Source organism: Rhinopithecus roxellana, chromosome 4 (genome assembly GCF_007565055.1).
Source record: "Rhinopithecus roxellana isolate Shanxi Qingling chromosome 4, ASM756505v1, whole genome shotgun sequence".
NCBI lineage: Eukaryota > Metazoa > Chordata > Mammalia > Primates > Cercopithecidae > Rhinopithecus > Rhinopithecus roxellana.
Genome location: NC_044552.1, coordinates 38,723,139 through 38,742,897, shown reverse-complemented (window position 1 = coordinate 38,742,897; position 19,759 = coordinate 38,723,139). Strand labels below are relative to the sequence as shown.

The window sequence follows — 19,759 nt, the reverse complement described above, 5'->3', positions numbered from 1 at the left end:
ACACAAGGCAGAAAATACAGGGTTTGGGTTTTTTTCCTTCGTTTTATTCTACCTGATCTCCTTATAGTCCCAGAGAAGGAAGACTCAACGTACATTTCTCTCAGAAATATGACAGGTCTGTGTTTTTGTTGGTCTGGCGTATGTTTGTCTATCTTGAACAGTCTGACAGGTAATTATTTATAAAATCTGGTTTTGCCAAGTTCATATAATAACCTTTCATTTTTCATCATAAGCCAGTAAGCTGAATTTAGAATAAAGCAAGGTCATTTATGTCTGTCCTAAACCAGCCTACATGTCCCCATAATTGCTCAATATTTTTCATTTCTTTTTCTATTTTTTATACTTAGGTTCTTTCTCTGACTCTTTGCACAATATTAAATTTGAAGTGAAATAAAATTTCCTTCAGCAGTGACTATAGAAATAAATAAAGGAAAATTTACAGAAGAAACGTTTAAGAAAACTTGACTTCAATAAATTATGTTCTCAATAATTGTAATGTTAGAGCAGAAGACAGTTTTAGAGATCATTGAGAACAGCTGCTGATCTTACAGATGGAAGAACCAAGGCCTAGAGAGGGAAAGGGACTTTCCTAAGATCACTCAATAATGGTAGTGACAGAACAGAGACAAGAATCGATGGTCCCTAATTTTCAGTCTGGTATTATAAAGTATTTTCTGCCATACTGGGTTAGCATAAGAATATTACTAAGACATGTTGGGGTTTTATGGTATATTTATCCTTGACAACAATGTCAATTTATTTAAAAACTATACTAATTATGGATACATCCTAAAGCATACGTTTATATAGTAAAATCTTCAATGTGACTGTGGTATTAAGTAAACAGTCTATTATCTTACACATCAGGCTTAACTCTAAGTCAAAAGGGAATATACAAAGCTAATTTCTGTTTTTTTGTCCCTTGTATTTTAGAGACTGAATTTGAAAATAAATAAGCCAGTAAATAAATAGCCTCTCTTGATACCGCTTCTTAGATTTAAGGGTAAAGAAAGTAGAAATATTTCTCCCTTCACCTAAATTTGGAAGTATGACTTTCTGAACGTGCCATTTAGAGGTTATGTCATTAGCTTTCCTGCCTTCTTATATTGTAATAGTTGTGATTCAAAAATACTGTTTCAGTTTTAAAACCAAGACTTTTTATTGGAAAACCATCAGAAGCACAAATATTTTTAAATGGTGTATATAATTCCTGTATCTGGGGAGAACCCTTCATTTATTGCTGTTCTTTCTTTTTACAAAATAATAAACAAGCCATGTCTAATGCTTTTACCATGTAGAAGACAAATAAACATAACTGGTGATTCTTGGTCTGAAAGACAGCACATTTACTTGTTTAGAATTCTAAAGTTTAATTTTATGAATTTTTTTACATAGTTCTTAAATCAAACAATGCTATCCAGTTCATATAACCTCTTGTGTAAAACGGAATCACTAAAGAGAACATATTCTGTCATCTGCCCCCCTGGAATTTGGATAGAACCTTTCCAGGCTACATTTAAAATTCTACCATCAACCGTGTATACATCTCATAAAATATTTTACGATTTCCTGTATGCTCTGGCCGAACATTTCGTAGTACATAAACACTTCTGCAAATAATCTAAGGGCATCAAGTTGAATATGTCATAGTAATGGCCACTACATAAAGCTAATTCTCCAGCAACATAGTTTCTTATTTTTACCTTCTTATTTGAAATTCAAGATGAAACTTTACATGCTATTGTTGTACAGTGGCAGGGGTGAGAAGAGAGCAGGGAACTCTAGCAGTTTTTTGTGGAATTGTGGTTCATTAAAGCAAAGGCTTTCTGCAGAGGGCATCTAGCCAAGCTTAAACAACAAAACTATGCCTGCAGGAATTGGATGTAAACGTGATGGTTAAATAAGGGCCAGATGTCGTTAAAAACGCAAATATTAGAAAGTCGTATCTCTTAAAGTAAGTCTCAAGTGTTGTAAGTCGGATACTGATACCATGGTACCTAAAGAAAGAGACTTGCGTTTGTTTTCTGAACAAGATAGTAGGTATTCAAGCTGTCATAAGTCATGGAAGTTTCGGCAACTGAAGCATATTTTAAAGCAAACAATTCCTGCAAAGTCACAAGAACGCCACATACATATTTCATTGTTGGGAGCCACTGTGATTACCTGTACAGCATTGTGTTCATGATCCCTTTTCTGCTCATCACCACCCAATATTCACTATGCTCATTTTTTTCAAAGGAGGGTAAAGATAGAAAAAAAAAAAAAAAGGCAAGGCTCAAGATGATCAAAATATAGTTTTACTTATACCAGGTAATACTCTACTTGCTATCAAAAATGATGATATATTGTGTATGTTAATAAGTTATGACATAATAATTATAGCACACCATGTGCTACCCTGTGAACTAAGCAGTTTGTATGATTTATCTCATTTAATACTCACAGCCCCACTACCAGATATGCCCTGTTGCCCACAGGCAGGAGAGAGGAAACTGAGGAACAGCAGCTTAAATGTCTTATGCAGAATTACCCAAGGTGTAGCTGGCATTTGTACCCAGCACTTTGATCCCAAAGCTCATGCTATTAACCACTGTTACACAACGTGGACTGTACTGGAGTAGAGATTTCTGAGAACATATGAAAGAGAATTGCTGCCTGACCTTGAACCTAGAAGCACTTCTCAGAACCAGAAAATTTGATTGCAAGAAAACTGTATTCTAACTTAACATTCCTTCTCTAATGCCAAGTATTACGTATATAATAGAATATCATATCATGTATAATAGAATATAACTATATAGGATCATGCCAAGTTTTTAATAATGTCTTAAGCCTTAAGAGAAATGTATATAATCAATGAATATACTAAAATTCCCTATACAAATTATGGGAAAAACTTCCTCAGAGATCCATGTATACAAAGCTTCTCTCCTTTCTGAAAACCAGATTTCCCCAGAAGGCTCTATTTTACACAGGCTACTGTTTCATGCTTTCATACAAGGTATTTATCCATGTTGTAAAATAATTCCCATCTTGTTTACATGTGTTTGCAGTGGCAGATACAGAAGTCCATATGGCAATGCCCTGAAACTTTAAATAAATGACCCTTTTAAAGACTTGCTCATTAATTCATTAATTATATAGTAGTCATACTTTTTCCCAGCCTGACATGTTTGTGTGTGAGGCAGGTCCGGGGGAAAGGTAATGTATGGAGATAAATAGGAAAGTGGAAAAAAGCTACCGTGCACAATTTGAATTACAAAGGATAGTTTTCCATTCGACTCAGTAGTTAGCAGCAGTTTTTTTAAAGAGAAAGAGTCAGGTCTCTCTTTGTTGCCCAGGCTGATCTCAAACTCTTAGTCTCAAGTGATCCTCCCACCTTGGCCTCCCAAAATGCTGGGATTACAGGCATGAGCCACCACACCCAGCCAGAGCTTCTTTAATTCAACCCTATGTTTGTTCTGCCTCAGGACAAGCCACCTTCTGAATTATGTCCTTTAAGATTCCAAATAACTGCACCAGCCTGTGCTACAACTTTTCTGAATTTTTTTTTTTAAGATGGGGTCTCCCTATATCACTCAGGCTGGTCTCCAGCTCCTAGGTGCAAGCAGTCCTCCCACCTCAGCCTCCTGATTAGCTGGGACTACAGGCACAAGCCACCGCACCCAGCTATTTCTGAATGGTTTTAATTGCATCTTCCAGCTGCTTCACTTGGGAAAAGTTAGTTCACCTGCCAATGCATTGGCCACTTCTTGTCACCCCTCCCTGACCTAAACATATCAGTCAGTCAAGCAAGCAGACACCAAGCAGCAGCAACTACTACAGCTGATGGATTGGCTTGCCACACTTCCATAGGTTTGGCCTGTAAGGAGACAGTGAGCCCAAATGGCTTTAGACAGTTTGTTACACAGCTACATAAGCAAGATTGGCACAGTGTCAACTTCCCATGTTCCTAATCCCACAGGAAGATACCAAGCCAGAGGGGCGAGTTGACAGAAGATGTGAGTGAGTGGAGGGTTACCATGTCATGGAGGAGCCAACTCTAAACCACAGCCAAGCAGTTTTTTGGTTTTTTTGTTTTTTGTTTGTTTGTTTTTGAGACAGAGTTTCACTCTTTTTTTTTTTTTTTTGAGACGGAGTCTCGCTTTGTCGCCTAGACTGGAGTGCAGTGGCCGGATCTCAGCTCACTGCAAGCTCCGCCTCCCGGGTTTACGCTATTCTCCTGCCTCAGCCTCCGGAGTAGCTGGGACTACAGGCGCCCACCACCTCGCCTGGCTAGTTTTTTTTTTTTTTTTTTTTTGTATTTTTAGTAGAGACGGGGTTTCACCGTGTTAGCCAGGATGGTCCCGATCTCCTGACCTCGTGATCCACCCGTCTCGGCCTCCCAAAGTGCTGGGATTACAGGCTTGAGCCACCGCGCCCGGCCGAGTTTCACTCTTGTTGCCCAGGCTGGAGTGCAGTGGTGTGGTCTTGTCTCACTGCAACCCCCACTTCCCGGGTTCAAGCGATCCTCCTGCCTCAGCCTCTTGAGTAGCTGGGATTACAGGCGCATGCCACCACACTCAGCTAATTTTTTGTGTTTTTAGTAGAGATGGGGGTTTTACTATGTTGGTCAAGTTGGTCTCGAACTCCTGACCTCAGGCAATCCACCCGCCTCGGCCTCCCAAACTGCTGGGATTACAGGCGTGAGCCACCGTGCCTGGCCAGCCACGCAGTTTTATAGCTTGCATTCACATCCCAAAGGGGGTTGAGGTGGAAAGACCTTTGCCTTACCAGAACTAGGGAAGCAGATGCGAAACTACCTGTGGCAGCTCCTCACAAGAGTGGCTGTCTGGCTATTTCCTGTGACGATCACAGGAAAAGGTCCCTATGGCCTAGGTATGGCTATGTGGCCTATGTGAAGATGAGGTCTCCTGGGAGCCCTTCCACAGCAATGCGTAGAAGGTCATGTGTTTCTGTTAGCAGTATGCAAAATCAATCTGCCTCTTCTTTCCTAGGTTTTTATGGTGGTCTCCTTCCCTAGCTCTTTCCCACAAAGTTTCCTGCCTGTCTCAGCACACAGCACCCTTTGCTTCCCCTGAACTCTTTAAGCCCTTCTTGTTCTCTGTGCTTCCTATTTAGTGTCCCTGATCATCTGTCCATGTGCCTTTAGACTGCGCCAGATTAAGAATTTGAGGGCAAGTCTTGAATTGACACCTCTTTGTCATTCTCACATACACAGATACTCATAAACATTTGTGGTTTGGTTGATAGAAAAAGAAATGCTTTTTTTTTTTTTTAATGGAGTCTCACTCTGTTGCCCAGGCTGAAGTGGCTCACTGCAACCTCTGCTTCCCGGGTTCAAGCAATCCTCCTGTCTCAGCCTCCAGAGTAGCTGGGATTACAAGCATGCACCACCACATGCAGCTAATTTTTGTATTTTTAGTAGAAAAAGGGTTTCACCATGTTGGCCAGGCTGGTCTTGAACTCCTCACCTCAAGTAATACACCTGCCTCGGCCTCCCAAAGGGCTAGAATTACAGGTGTGAGCCACTGCGCCCAGCCAAAAAAATGCATTTAAACGTGAGCTCAGAATCCTTTTTTAAAAATCTTTGTTTAATCTCATCAATTCTTGTTTCACTTATTTGACTACACAGCTCATGAACTTTAGATGACCACAACCTTTTTCTTAAAGACAATAGCTCGGGGGTGGTTCCAAGATGGCCAAATAGGAACAGCTCCAGCCTCCAGCTCCCCGCGTGAGCGACACAGAAGATGGGTGATTTCTGCATTTCCAACTGAGGCACCAGGTTCATCTCACTGGGGCGTGTCGGACAGTGGGTGCAGCCCACCAAGCGAGAGCTGAAGCAGGGAGAGGCATCGCCTTACCCGGGAAGCACAAGGGGGAAGGGAATTCCCTTTCCTAGCCAAGGGAAACCGTGACACACAACACCTGGAAAATCGGGTCACTCCCACCCTAGTACTGTGCTTTACCAAGGGTCTTAGCAAACAACACACCAGGAGATTATATCCCGTGCCTAGCTCAGAGGGTCCCATGCCCACGGAGCCTCCCTCATTGCTAGCACAGCAGTCTGAGATCTAACTGCAAGGCGGCAGTGAGACTGGGGTAGGGGCACCCGCCATTGCTGAGGCTTGAGTAGGTAAACAAAGCAGCCGGGAAGCTCAAACTGGGTGGAGCCCACCACAGCTCAAGGAGACCTGCCTGCCTCCGTAGACTCCACCTCTGGGGACAGGGCGTAGCCAAACAAAAGGCAGCAGAAACCTTTGTAGATTCAAATGTCCCTATCTGACAGCTTTGAAGAAAATAGTGGTTCTCCCAGCAAGGAGTTTGAGATCTGAGAATGGACAGACTGTCTGTTCAGTTGGGTCCCTGACCCCCGAGTAGCCTAACTGGGAGACACTCTCAACTAGGGGCAGACTGACACCTCACACCTCACACAGCTGGGTACCCCTCTGAGACAAACCTTCCAGAGGAACAATCAGGCAGCAACATTTGCTATTCAGCAATATTCACTCTTCTGCAGCCTCTGCTGCTGATACCCAGGCAAACAGGGTCTGGAGTGGACCTCGAGCAAATTCCAACAGACCTGCAGCTGAGGGTCCTGACTGTTAGAAGGAAAACTAATAAGGAAAAAGGACATCCACACCAAAACCCCATCTGTACATCACCAAAGGTAGATAAAACCAAAAAGATGGGGGAAAAGCAGTGCAGAAAAGCTGAAAATCCTAAAAATCAGAGCGCCTCTCCCCCTCCAAAGTAACGCAGCTCCTTGCCAGCAACAGAACAGAGCTGGACAGAGAATGACTTTGATGAGTTGAGAGAAGAAGGCTTCAGATTATCAAACTTCTCCGAGCTAAAGGAGGAAGTTCAAACCCATTGCAAAGAAGCTAAAAACCTTGAAAAGAGATTTGACGAATGACTAACTAGAATAACCAATGTAGAGAAGTCCTTAAATGACCTGATAGAGCTGAAAATTGTGACATGAGAACTACGTGACAAATGCACAAGCTTCAGTAACATACTCGATCAACTGGAAGAAACCGTATCAGTGGTTGAAGATCAAATGAACGAAATGAAGCGAGAAAAGAAGTTTAGAGAAAAAAGAGTAAAAAGAAATGAACAAAGCCTCCAAAAAATATGGGACTATGTGAAAAGATGAAATCTGCGTCTGATTGGTGTACCTGAAAGTGACAGGGAGAATGGAATCAACTTGGAAAACACTCTGCAGGATATTATCCCGGAGAACTTCCCCAACCTAGCAAGGCAGGCCAACATTCAAATTCTGGAAATACAGAGAACGCCACAAAGATACTCCTCAAGAAGAGCAACTCCAAGACACATAATTGTCAGATTCACCAAAGTTGAAATGAAGGAAAAAATCTTAAGGGCAGCCAGAGAGAAAGGTCGGGTTACCCACAAAGGGAAGCCCGTCAGACTAACAGCAGATCTCTCGGCAGAAACTACAGGCCAGAAGAGAGTGGGGGCCAATATTCAACATTCTTAAAGAAAAGAATTTTCAACCCAGAATTTCATATCCAGCCAAGCTAAGTTTCATAAGTGAAGGAGAAATAAAATCCTTTACAAACAAGCAAATACTGAGAGATTTTGTCAACACCAGGCCTGCCCTACATGAGTTCCTGAAGGAAGCACTAAACATGGAAAGGAACAACCAGTACCAACCACTGCAAAAACATGCCAAAATGTAAAGACCATCGATGCTAGGAAGAAATTGCATCATCTAACAAGCAAAATAACCAGCTACCATCATAATGACAGGATCAATTTCACACAAAACAATATTAACCTTAAATGTAAATGGGCTAAATGCTCCAATTAAAAGACACAGACTGGCAAATTGGATAAAGAGTCAAGACCCATCGGTTTACTGGAGTCAGGAGACTCATCTCACGTGCAGAGACACACATAGGCTCAAAATAAAGGGATGGAGGAAGATCTACCAAGCAAATGGAAAACAAAAAAAGGCAGGGGTTGCAATCCTAGTCTCTGATAAAACAGACTTTAAACCAACCAACAAAGATCAAAAAAGACAAAGAAGGCCATTACATAATGGTAAAGGGATCAATGCAACAAGAAGAGCTAACTATCCTAAATATATATGCACCCAATACAGGAGCACTCAGATTCATAAAGCAAGTCCTAAGAGACTCACAAAGAGACTTAGACTCCCATACAATAATAATGGGAGACTTTAACACCCCACTGTCAACATTAGACAGATCAACAAGACAGAAAGTTAACAAGGGTATCCAGGAATTGAACTCAACTCTGCACCAAGCAGACCTAATAGACATTTACAGAACTCTCCACCCCAAATCAACAAAGTATACATTCTTCTCAGCACCACATCGCACTTATTCCAAAATTGACCACATAGTTGGAAGTAAAGTACTTCTCAGCAAATGTAAAAGAACAGAAACTATAACAAACTCTCAGACCACAGTGCAATCAAACTAGAACCCAGGATTAAGAAACTCACTCAAAACCACTCAACTACACAGAAACTGAACAACCTGCTCCTGAATGACTACTGGGTACATAACAAAATGAAGGCAGAAATAAAGATGTTCTTTGAAACCAATGAGAACAAAGATGCAACATACCAGAATCTCCGGGACACACTGAAAGCAGTGTGTGGAGGGAAATTTATAGCACCAAATGTCCACAAGAAAAAGCAGGAAAGATCTAAAATTGACACCCTAACATCACAATTAAAAGAACTAGAGAAGCAAGACCAAACACTTTCAAAAGCTAGCAGAAGGCAAGAAATAACGAAGATCAGAGCAGAACTGAAGGAGATAGAGACACAAAAAACCCTTCAAAAAATCAGTGAATCCAGGAGTTGGTTTTTTGAAAAGATCAACAAAATTGATGGACCACTAGCAAGACTAATAAAGAAGAAAAGAGAGCAGAATCAAATAGATGCAATAAAAAATGATAAAGGGGATATCACCACCAACCCCACAGAAATACAAACTACCATCAGAGAATACTATAAACACCTCTATGCAAATAAACTAGAAAATCTAGAAGAAATGGATAAATTCCTGGACACATACACCCTCCCAAGACTAAACCAGGAAGAAGTTGAATCCCTGAATAGACCAATAACAGGCTCTGAAATTGAGGCAATAATTAATAGCAGGACCAGATGGATTCACAGCCAAATTCCACCAGAGGTACAAGGAGGAGCTGGTACCATTCCTTCTGAAACTATTCCAATCAATAGAAAAAGAGGGAATCCTCCCTAACTCATTTTATGAGGCCCACATCATCCTGATACCAAAGCCTGGCAGAGACACAACAAAAAAAGAGAATTTTGGACTAATATTCCTGATGAACATCAATGCAAAAATCCTCAATAAACTACTGACAAACCGAATCCAGCAGCACATCAAAAAGCTTATCCACCACGTTCAAGTGGGCTTCATCCCTGGGATGCAAGGCTGGTTCCATATACACAAATCAATAAACATAATCCAGCATATAAACAGAACCAAAGACAAAAACCACATGATTATCTCAATAGATGCAGAAAAAGCCTTTGAAAAAATTCAACAGCCCTTCATGCTAAACTCTCTCAATAAATTTGGTATTGATGGAATGCATCTCAAAATAATAAGAGCTATTTATGACAAACCCACAGCGAGTATCATACTGAATGGGCAAAATCTGGAAGCATTCCCCTTGAAAACTGGCACAAGACAGGGATGCCCTCTCTCACCACTCCTATTCAACAGTGTTGGAAGTTCTGGCCAGGGCAATCAGGCAAGAGAAAGAAATAAAGGATATTCAGTTAGGAAAAAAGGAAGTCAAATTGTCCCTGTTTGCAGATGACATGATTGCATAAAACCATAAAAACCCTAGAAGAAAACCTAGGCCATACCATTCAGGAAATAGGCATGGGCAAGGACTTCATGTATAAAACACCAAAAGCAATGGCAACAGAAACCAAAATTGACAAATGGGATCTCATTAAACTAAAGAGCTTCTGCACAGCAAAAGAAACTACCATCAGGTTGAACAGGCAACCTACAGAATGGGAGAAAATTTTTGCAGTCTACTCATCTGACAGAGGGCTAATATCCAGAACCTACAAAGAACTCAAACAAATTTACAGGAAAAAAACAAGCCCATCAAAAAGTGGGCAAAGGATATGAACAGACACTTCTCAGAAGAAGACATTTATGCAGCCAACAGACACTTGAAAAAATGCTCATCATCACTGGTCATCAGGGAAATGCAAATCAAAACCACAATGAGATACCATCTCACACCAGTTAGAATGGCAATCATTAAAAAGTCAGGAAACAACAGGTGCTGGAGAGGATGTGGAGAAATAGGAACACTTTTACACTGTTGGTGGGATTGTAAACTAGTTCAACCATTGTGGAAGACAGTGTGGCGATTCCTCAAGGATCTAGAACTAGAAATACCATTTGACCCAGCCATCCCATTACTGGGTATATACCCAAAGGATTATAAATCTTGCTGCTATAAACACACATACACATGTATGTTTATTGCGGCACTATTCACAATAGCAAAGACTTGGAACCAACCCAAATGTCCATCAATGACAGACTGGATTAAGAAAATGTGGCGCGTGTTCACCATGGAATACTATGCAGCCATAAAAAAGGATGAGTTCATGTCCCTTGTAGGGATGTGGATGCAGCTGGAAACCATCATTCTCAGCAAACTAGCGCAATAACAGAAAACCAAACACCACATGTTCTCACTCAGGTGGGAATTGAACAATGAGAACACTTGGACACAGGAAGGGGAACATCACACACCGGGGCCTGTTGTGGGGTGGGAGGAGGGGGGAGGGATAGCATTAGGAGATATACCTAATGTAATGACGAGTTAATGGGTGCAGCACACCAACATGGCACATGTATACATATGTAACAAACCTGCACGTTGTGCACATGTACCCTAGAACATGAAGTATAATAATAAAAAAAAAAAAAAGACAATGTCTCAGAGAAACCAATTTAAAGCACCTCATGCATCAGCTTTCTTGTGGCCTTTATGAGTAGGTCACTGTGACATCAGTCTTGTGTGAAGGGGTTGAGGACCTCATAAACAGATGACCTTAATCATATTTGCATTACTTTGCACTACTAAGACCTAAGAACCTTTGAGTTCCATCTGAATCTATACAATCTTGAAAAAGAATTACAAACTAGTAGGACTATTTTTGTATATAGTCCATTTTTGAAAACCTACCAGTTCTTCCACTGGTTCACTGTAAAGACAATGAGCCTTTTAGGATCAAATTTCCCTAAAGGTAATGGAATAACATGTCCACTGAACTTAAAGCAAATATAAAGATCTATTTAGACGAAAAATAACATTTTGTGAACTGGAAGCTACTCCAAAGAGTAGCTTGAAATTAAAATGTCTCTTCTCTTTATAGCCATTCCCTCAGAAATCTTATTTGACACCTGTGAAAATCAAGTAATCAGCATGTAGTCTGCAGGCCCCAAATAGTGAGCCTGAGGGGAACTGTGGAATTATAGAAAGGGGTTCATGAGCCCACCTAAATTATGTGTAGTTTCAATAAAGCGTATTTTGCCCATATAAGCGCTACTCTTTTATTAATAAATATATACGTACGTCCCATTGTAATTATAAAATGTAAAATCACTTTAAAGTGATACTGAAATCCTGCTAGCTTTTTGACATTACCTTTTTTAAAACTTAATAGACAGCAAAAAGCCAAAATGCAGGGATCCGTGAATTTATGTTAAAAAGTTATTCTCAAGCTCAAAAAAAAGGTAATTGTTGCTTTCTGTACTTTATCATAATTGCCATTGTCTCCTCAGTTCTCCAATGGTGAGTAGATTGTACCTTCTGAAGATTTCAGGCAGCTTTAATGTAGATTTAAGGGTTTTTTTCTTCCTTTGACATAAAGTATCACTGGAACTTTTTTCATATGTCTTATTTTGGGAAAAATTTATGATATTTTTAACATTAGGAAGTTTTGCTTTTCCTGACATTTTATTGCTTTGCCTATTTGAAACATTTCAATCCCAGATAATAAATATTATGTGATTATTGTTTTCATATGGATAGGCTATTTCCTCCTGCTCTTTCTAACCCCCTTTCCCAGCTAATGATACTAAAAAAGTAAGTTCAGCATTCCCAAAATCACATATAATGAAAATTGAAAGAGAGGCAGGTTTCAGAGAGAGGGGTAGTAGTAGTTAAAATAAAAGTGAGGTATGTGGTTTTCTTTCTGTTGGATCTCAATTTTTTTCTTGCTCAGTTGAAATGAAGATTATATTTATTCTATAAATCATTTTTATCAGCAGTCATAACCAATTATCACATTAATGGTATATTTGAATATCATTTCAATGGAAGCAAAATGGGTCTCAATGAAGTAGATGGATGTTAGCTGCGCACACCGTGAGTACTCAGTGTTTAGAAGCATCCACCGTAAAAAGCTGCCCTCATGGCTACCTTACCTTCTTCAAGTCATACATGAAATATCATGTTACTTTCTCAGACTGGGCACAGTGGCTCACGCCTGTAATCCCAGAACTTTAGAAGGCCAAAGTGGGAGGATTGCTTGAGGCGAAGAATTGGAGACCAGCCTGGGCAACAGAGCAAGACCCAGTCTCTACAAAAAATTTAAAAACTAGCCAGGCACAGTGGCACACTCCTGTAGTCCCAGCTAATGGGAAGGCTGAGGCAGGAGAATCACTTGAGCCCAGGAGTTCAAGGCAGCAGTGAGTTAGGATCGTGCCATTGCACTCCAGCCTGGGCAACACAGCCAGACCCTGTCTCAAGAAAACATAAACCACTGTCTCTATAAGACCTTCTCTGACCACCCTTTTAAATATTGAGACCCCAACCCCTGACCTAGCACATCATATCCCTTTCCTTGCTTTCTTTTTCACTCTAACACTTACTGTCTTCTAAAATACCATTTCATAGATCTGTTTATTTTGTTACTGTGTTCTCCCTCTAGAATACAGACCCTGCAATTAAGGATCATGGTCTGTTTTGTCTACTGCTGTATCCCAGCACTTAGAACAGTGCCTGACACATAATACATGTTGAGTCAGTATTGCATAAATGAATGATCAGTACTTAATTCTGCAAATTCTTGCAGAATTTGCTATAGAATTTGCTATACCCATGTTATTATACTCTCTGGTTCTTCTCCAGCCTTTAGCTTTTCCTTTTCACTTCTGTCCTGGCTCGTCATCTTCGTATGTCAACATTCAGCTTCCCCTTGACTTTCCAAAGACTTCTGAACTTCTTCAACTGTGTTTTTCAACATAACTCTTTTAAAAAACATTTTTGCATTTTAATACTTTCTAAATCACAGTGCATCTCCAACAAAATAAGAAATTTGTCCACTACAACCAGAAATTAGTTGTGATGTCATAGGTTTCAGTAATATTACGTCAAATTTTATTTGATGTATCTTTTTTTCTTTTTGAGATGGGGGTCTCACTCTGTTACCTAGACTGGAGTTACCTAGACTGGAGTACAGTGGCGTGATCCTGGCTCACCACAACCTCTGCCTCCTGGGCTCAAATGATCCTCCCACCTCAGTCTCCTGAATAGGTGAGACCACAGACGCATGCCACCATGCCTGGCTAATATTTTTTTGGTAGAGACAGGGTTTCACCATGTTGCCCAGGCTGGTCTTGAACTCCTGAGCTCAAGTGATCTGCCCACCTTGGCTTCCCAAAGTGTTGGGATTACAGGTGTGAGCCACTGTGCCCAGCCTATTTTGATATATCTGTTTCACCACTGCTCAAATGTTCTTTTTACCACAGCTCCAGGTAGCATTTTTATTAAAAAATCATGTGTTATTTATGACTTCATATGTTGCAGAAGTTCTTTAGATAGGGCACATAGAAACGATATATTTCCTTTTCTCTTTTTTTTTTTTTTTAAGGGTCTTGCTGTGTCACCCAGGCTGAAGTGCACTGGCATGATCACAGCTCCTGGGCTCAAGCAATCCTCCCTCCTCAGCCTCCTGAGTAGCTGGGACTACAAAGCACATGCCACCATGCCCAGCATTTTTTTTTTCTTTCTGTAGAGACAAGGTCTCACTGTGTTACTCAGGCCTATCTCAAACTCCTGGATTCAAACCGTCCTCCTGCCTCAGCCTCCCAAAGTACTGGGATTATAGGCATGAATCACCACTCTTATTTCTTTTCAAAATAAAATGCTTAGTCTGATCTAGTTTGCATATAGTGATAAACCCTTTTTATATGTACAGCATAATTTAGTGACTTTTGACAAATGAACAGCTGTGTAATCACCATCACAATAAACATTAAAGAACCCAAAACAGTTTTTTCATGTTCCTTTGTAACTGATTCCCCCACCTCATCACTAACCCCTGGCAGCCTATTTCTGTCACTATCATTTTTTTATATCTTCTAGAATGGCATATTAAATGGAATAATTCCATATCAAGTTGAATTTCAAGATTTTTGTGTCTTTTTTACTTAGCATAATGCTTTTGAGATTCATCCATCTTGTTTTGTTAGTTCATTGTACATTATTACTGAGTAATATTCCATTATATGGATTCTCTACAATTTGTTCATCCATTCGCTATTGAGTGGACATTTGCATTGTGTCCATTTCCTTGCTATTAAAAATAAAAGTGCTATGAACACAAATGGACAGATCTTTGTGTGGACTCATGTGTTCATATGTATTGGGTAAATACCTACAAGTGGGATTACTGACTCATATGGTAAGTGAATATTTATTTTTGTAAAAAGCTGCCAAAATGTTTTCCAATGTAGCTGTACCATATGGCACTCCCACCAGAAATACAAGATTTCTAGTTTCTCCATATCTTCACTAGCTTTTGGTATGATCCAGCATTTGCCATTTATTTTCATTTTAGCCATTCGAGCAGGTGCATAGTGATATCTCATTGTGGCTTTACCTGCATTTCCCTGATGACCGACGATATTAAGCATTTTCCATGTGTTCGTTTGCCATCTGTATTTTTTCTTTGTTGAAGTGTTTATTCACATCTTTTGCCCCTTAAAAACATGGTTGGTTGTCTTATTACAATATTAAGAGTTATGTCTTTTAGATACAGATCTATTATCAGAAATGTGCTTTTCAAAACTTTCAAGTCTGGAGCTTGTTCTTTCGTAAAGTGCCTTTGGAAAAGCTGATATTTTTAATTTTGAATAAGTCAAAGTTATCAATTTTTATTCTTGTATGGCTTATACTGTATGTCTTATGTAAGAAACCTTCATCTAACCCAAGCTCACAAAGGCTTTCTCCTATGTTTTCTTTTAGATATTTAAGTTTTTAACTTTTACTTTTAGGTTTTGTATTTATTTTGACTTTGTATATGGTATTAATACAAGATAAGAGTTGAGGTTCTATTTTTTTTTGCATATGGATGTCAGATAGTTTCAATACCACTCATTGAGAAAACTATCCTTTCTGCATTGAATTACCTTGGCACCCTTGTCTAAAATTAATTGACCAAATAATATTGCTCTGCTTTGCATCCTGTTTTGTTCCATTGGTCTATTTGTTTATCCTGATACTAATGCCTGGTTGTCTTGATTACTGTGACTTTTATACTAGGTCATGAAATCAAGTCTTAAGAGTTTCTCAGCTCTTCTTTTTCAAAATAACTTTCCATATTTTAGGTTCTTTGCTTTTTCATATTTTTACAAAACACTTTCTGAAATTTTGACTGGGATTGCTTACAATATATAGCTTAGGAATAGGAACAGCTCCAGTCTCCAACTCCCAGCACGAGCGACACAGAAGACCGGTGATTTCTGCATTTTCAACTGAGGTACTGGGGTCATCTCACTAGGGAGTGCCGGACAATCGGTGCTGGTCAGCTGCTGCAGCCCGACCAGCGAGAGCTGAAGCAGGGCAAGGCATCACCTCACCTGGGAAGCGCAAGGGGGAAGGGAGTCCCTTTTCCTAGCCAGGGGAACTGAGACACACAACACCTGGAAAATCAGGTGACTCCCACCCCAATACTGCGCTTTGAGCAAACAGGCACACCAGGAGATTGTATCCCACACCTGGCCGGGAGGGTCCCACGGCCATGGAGCCTCCCTCATTGCTAGCACAGCAGTCTGCGATCTAACCGTAAGGCAGCAGCGAGGCTGGGGGAGGGGCGCCCACCATTGCTGAGGCTTAAGTAGGTAAACAAAGCCACTGGGAAGCTCGAACTGGGTGGAGCTCACAGCAGCTCAAGGAAACCTGCCTTTCTCTGCAGACTCCACCTCTGGGGACAGGGCACAGCTAAACAACAACAACAAAAAAAGCAGCAGACACCTCTGCAGACACAAACGACTCTGTCTGACAGCTTTGAAGAGAGCAGTGGATCTCCCCACATGGAGGCTGAGATCTGAGAAGGGACAGACTGCCTGCTCAAGTGGGTCCCTGACCCCTGAGTAGCCTAACTGGGAGACATCCCCCACTAGGGGCAGTCTGACACCCCACACTTCACAGGGTGGAGTACACCCCCGAGAGGAAGCTTCCAAAGTAAGAATCAGACAGGTACACTCGCTGTTCAGCAATATTCTATCTTCTGCAACCTCTGCTGCTGATACCCAGGCAAACAGGGTCTGGAGTGGACCTCAAGCAATCTCCAACAGACCTGCAGCTGAGGGTCCTGACTGCTAGAAGGAAAACTATCAAACAGGAAGGACACGTATACCAAAACCCCATCAGTACGTCACCATCATCAAAGACCAGAGGCAGATAAAACCACAAAGATGGGGAAAAAGCAGAGCAGAAAAGCTGGAAATTCAAAAAATAAGAGCGCATCTCCACCTGCAAAGGAGCGCAGCTCATCGCCAGCAACGGATCGAAGCTCGTCAGAGAATGACTTTGACAAGATGAGAGAAGAAGGCTTCAGTCCATCAAACTTCTCAAAGCTAAAGGAGGAATTACGTACCCAGCCCAAAGAAACTAAAAATCTTGAAAAAAGAGTGGAAGAATTGACAGCTAGACTAATTAATGCAGAGAAGGTCATAAACGAAATGACAGAGATAAAAACCATGACACGAGAAATACGTGACAAATGCACAAGCTTCAGTAACCAACTCGATCAACTGGAAGAAAGAGTATCAGCGATTGAGGATCAAATGAATGAAACGAAGCGAGAAGAGAAACCAAAAGAAAAAAGAAGAAAAAGAAATGAACAAAGCCTGCAAGAAGTATGGGATTATGTAAAAAGACCAAATATACGTCTGATTGGGGTGCCTGAAAGTGAGGGGGAAAATGGAACCAAGTTGGAAAACACTCTTCAGGATACCATCCAGGAGAACTTCCCCAACCTAGTAGGGCAGGCCAACATTCAAATTCAGGAAATACAGAGAACGCCACAAAGATACTCCTCCAGAAGAGCAACTCCAAGACACATAATTGCCAGATTCACCAAAGTTGAAATGAAGGAAAAAATCTTAAGGGCAGCCAGAGAGAAAGGTCAGGTTACCCACAAAGGGAAGCCCGTCAGACTAACAGCAGATCTCAGCAGAAACTCTACAAGCCAGAAGAGAGTGGGGGCCAATATTCAACATTCTTAAAGAAAAGAATTTTCAACCCAGAATTTCATATCCAGCCAAACTAACTTTCATAAGTGAAGGAGAAATAAAATCATTTAAAGATAAGCAAATGCTTAGAGATTTTGTCACCACCAGGCCTGCCTTACAAGAGACCCTGAAGGAAGCCCTAAACATGGAAAGGAACAACCGGTACCAGCCATTGCAAAAACATGCCAAAATGTAAAGACTATCAAGGCTAGGATCAAATAACGAGCAAAATAACCAGTTAATATCATAATGGCAGGATCAAGTTCACACATAACAATATTAACCTTAAATGTAAATGGACTGAATGCTCCAATTAAAAGACACAGACTGGCAAACTGGATAAAGAGTCAAGACCCATCAGTCTGCTGTATTCAGGAGACCCATCTCACATGCAGAGACATACATAGGCTCAAAATAAAGGGATGGAGGAAGCAAATGGAGAACAAAAGAAAGCAGGGGTTGCAGTACTAGTCTCTGATAAAACAGACTTTAAACCATCAAAGATCAAAAGAGACAAAGAAGGCCATTACATAATGGTAAAGGGATCAATTCAAGAGGAAGAGCTAACTATCCTAAATATATATGCACCCAATACAGGAGCACCCAGCAAGTCCTAAGAGACTCACAAAGAGACTTAGACTCCCATACAATAATAATGGGAGACTTTAACACCCCACTGTCAACATTAGACAGATCAACAAGACAGAAAGTTAACAAGGACATCCAGGAATTTAACTCATCTCTGCACCAAGCGGACCTAATAGACATCTACAGAACTCTTCACCCCAAATCAACAGAATATACATTCTTCTCTGCACTGCATCACACTTATTCCAAAATTGACCACATAATTGGAAGTAAAGCACTCCTCAGCAAATGTACAAGAACAGAAATTATAACAAACTGTCTCTCAGATCACAGTGCAATCAAACTAGAACTCGGGACTAAGAAACTCAATCAAAACCGCTCAACTACATGGAAACTGAACAACCTGCTCCTGAATGACTACTGGGTACATAACGAAATGAAGGCAGAAATAAAGATGTTCTTTGAAACCAATGAGAACAAAGATACAACATACCAGAATCTCTGAGACATATTTAAAGCAGTGTGTAGAGCGAAATTTATAGCACTAAATGCCCACAAGAGAAAGCTGGAAAGATCTAAAATTGACACTCTAACATCACGATTAAAAGAACTAGAGAGGCAAGAGCAAACACATTCAAAAGCTAGCAGAAGGCAAGAAATAACTAAGATCAGAGCAGAACTGAAGGAGATAGAGACACAAAAAACCCTCCAAAAAATCAATGAATCCAGGAGTTGGTTTTTTGAAAAGATCAACAAAATTGACAGACCGCTAGCAAGACTAATAAAGAAGAAAAGAGAGAAGAATCAAATAGACGCAATAAAAAATGATAAAGGGGATATCACCACCGACCCCACAGAAATACAAACTACTATCAGAGAATACTATAAACACCTCTACGCAAATCAACTAGAAAATCTAGAAGAAATGGATAATTTCCTGGACACTTACACTCTTCCAAGACTAAACCAGGAAGAAGTTGAATCCCTAAATAGACCAATAGCAGGCTCTGAAATTGAGGCAATAATTAATAGCCTACCAACCAAAAAAAGTCCAGGACCAGATGGATTCACAGCTGAATTCTACCAGAGGTACAAGGAGGAGCTGGTACCATTCCTTCTGAAACTATTCCAATCAATAGAAAAAGAGGGAATCCTCCCTAACTCATTTTATGAGGCCAACATCATCCTGATACCAAAGCCTGGCAGAGACACAACAAAAAAAGAGAATTTTAGACCAATATCCCTGATGAACATCGATGCAAAAATCCTCAATAAAATACTGGCAAACCGGATTCAGCAGCACATCAAAAAGCTTATCCACCATGATCAAGTGGGCTTCATCCCTGGGATGCAAGGCTGGTTCAACATTCGCAAATCAATAAACGTAATCCAGCATATAAACAGAACCAAAGACAAGAACCACATGATTATCTCAATAGATGCAGAAAAGGCTTTTGACAAAATTCAACAGCCCTTCATGCTAAAAACGCTCAATAAATTCGGTATTGATGGAACGTACCTCAAAATAATAAGAGCTATTTATGACAAACCCACAGCCAATATCATACTGAATGGGCAAA

At 40.5% G+C, this 19,759-nt stretch overlaps 1 protein-coding gene across 2 annotated transcripts in view; it reads left to right on the top strand.

Moving 5' to 3' along the window:
- The window catches only part of SUPT3H (SPT3 homolog, SAGA and STAGA complex component), a 549,180-nt gene that overhangs the window by 518,382 nt on the left and 11,039 nt on the right, over positions 1-19,759 (top strand). Inside the window, exon 12 of one of the 2 annotated variants that reach the window (XR_004056849.1) lies at positions 2,446-2,639. The exons of the other annotated variant lie outside the window; for it this stretch is intronic. The gene's annotated coding sequence lies outside the window, so the exon portion shown is untranslated. Of the gene's footprint in view, positions 1-2,445; positions 2,640-19,759 lie in introns of those variants that run through there. 2 annotated transcript variants of the gene reach the window in all.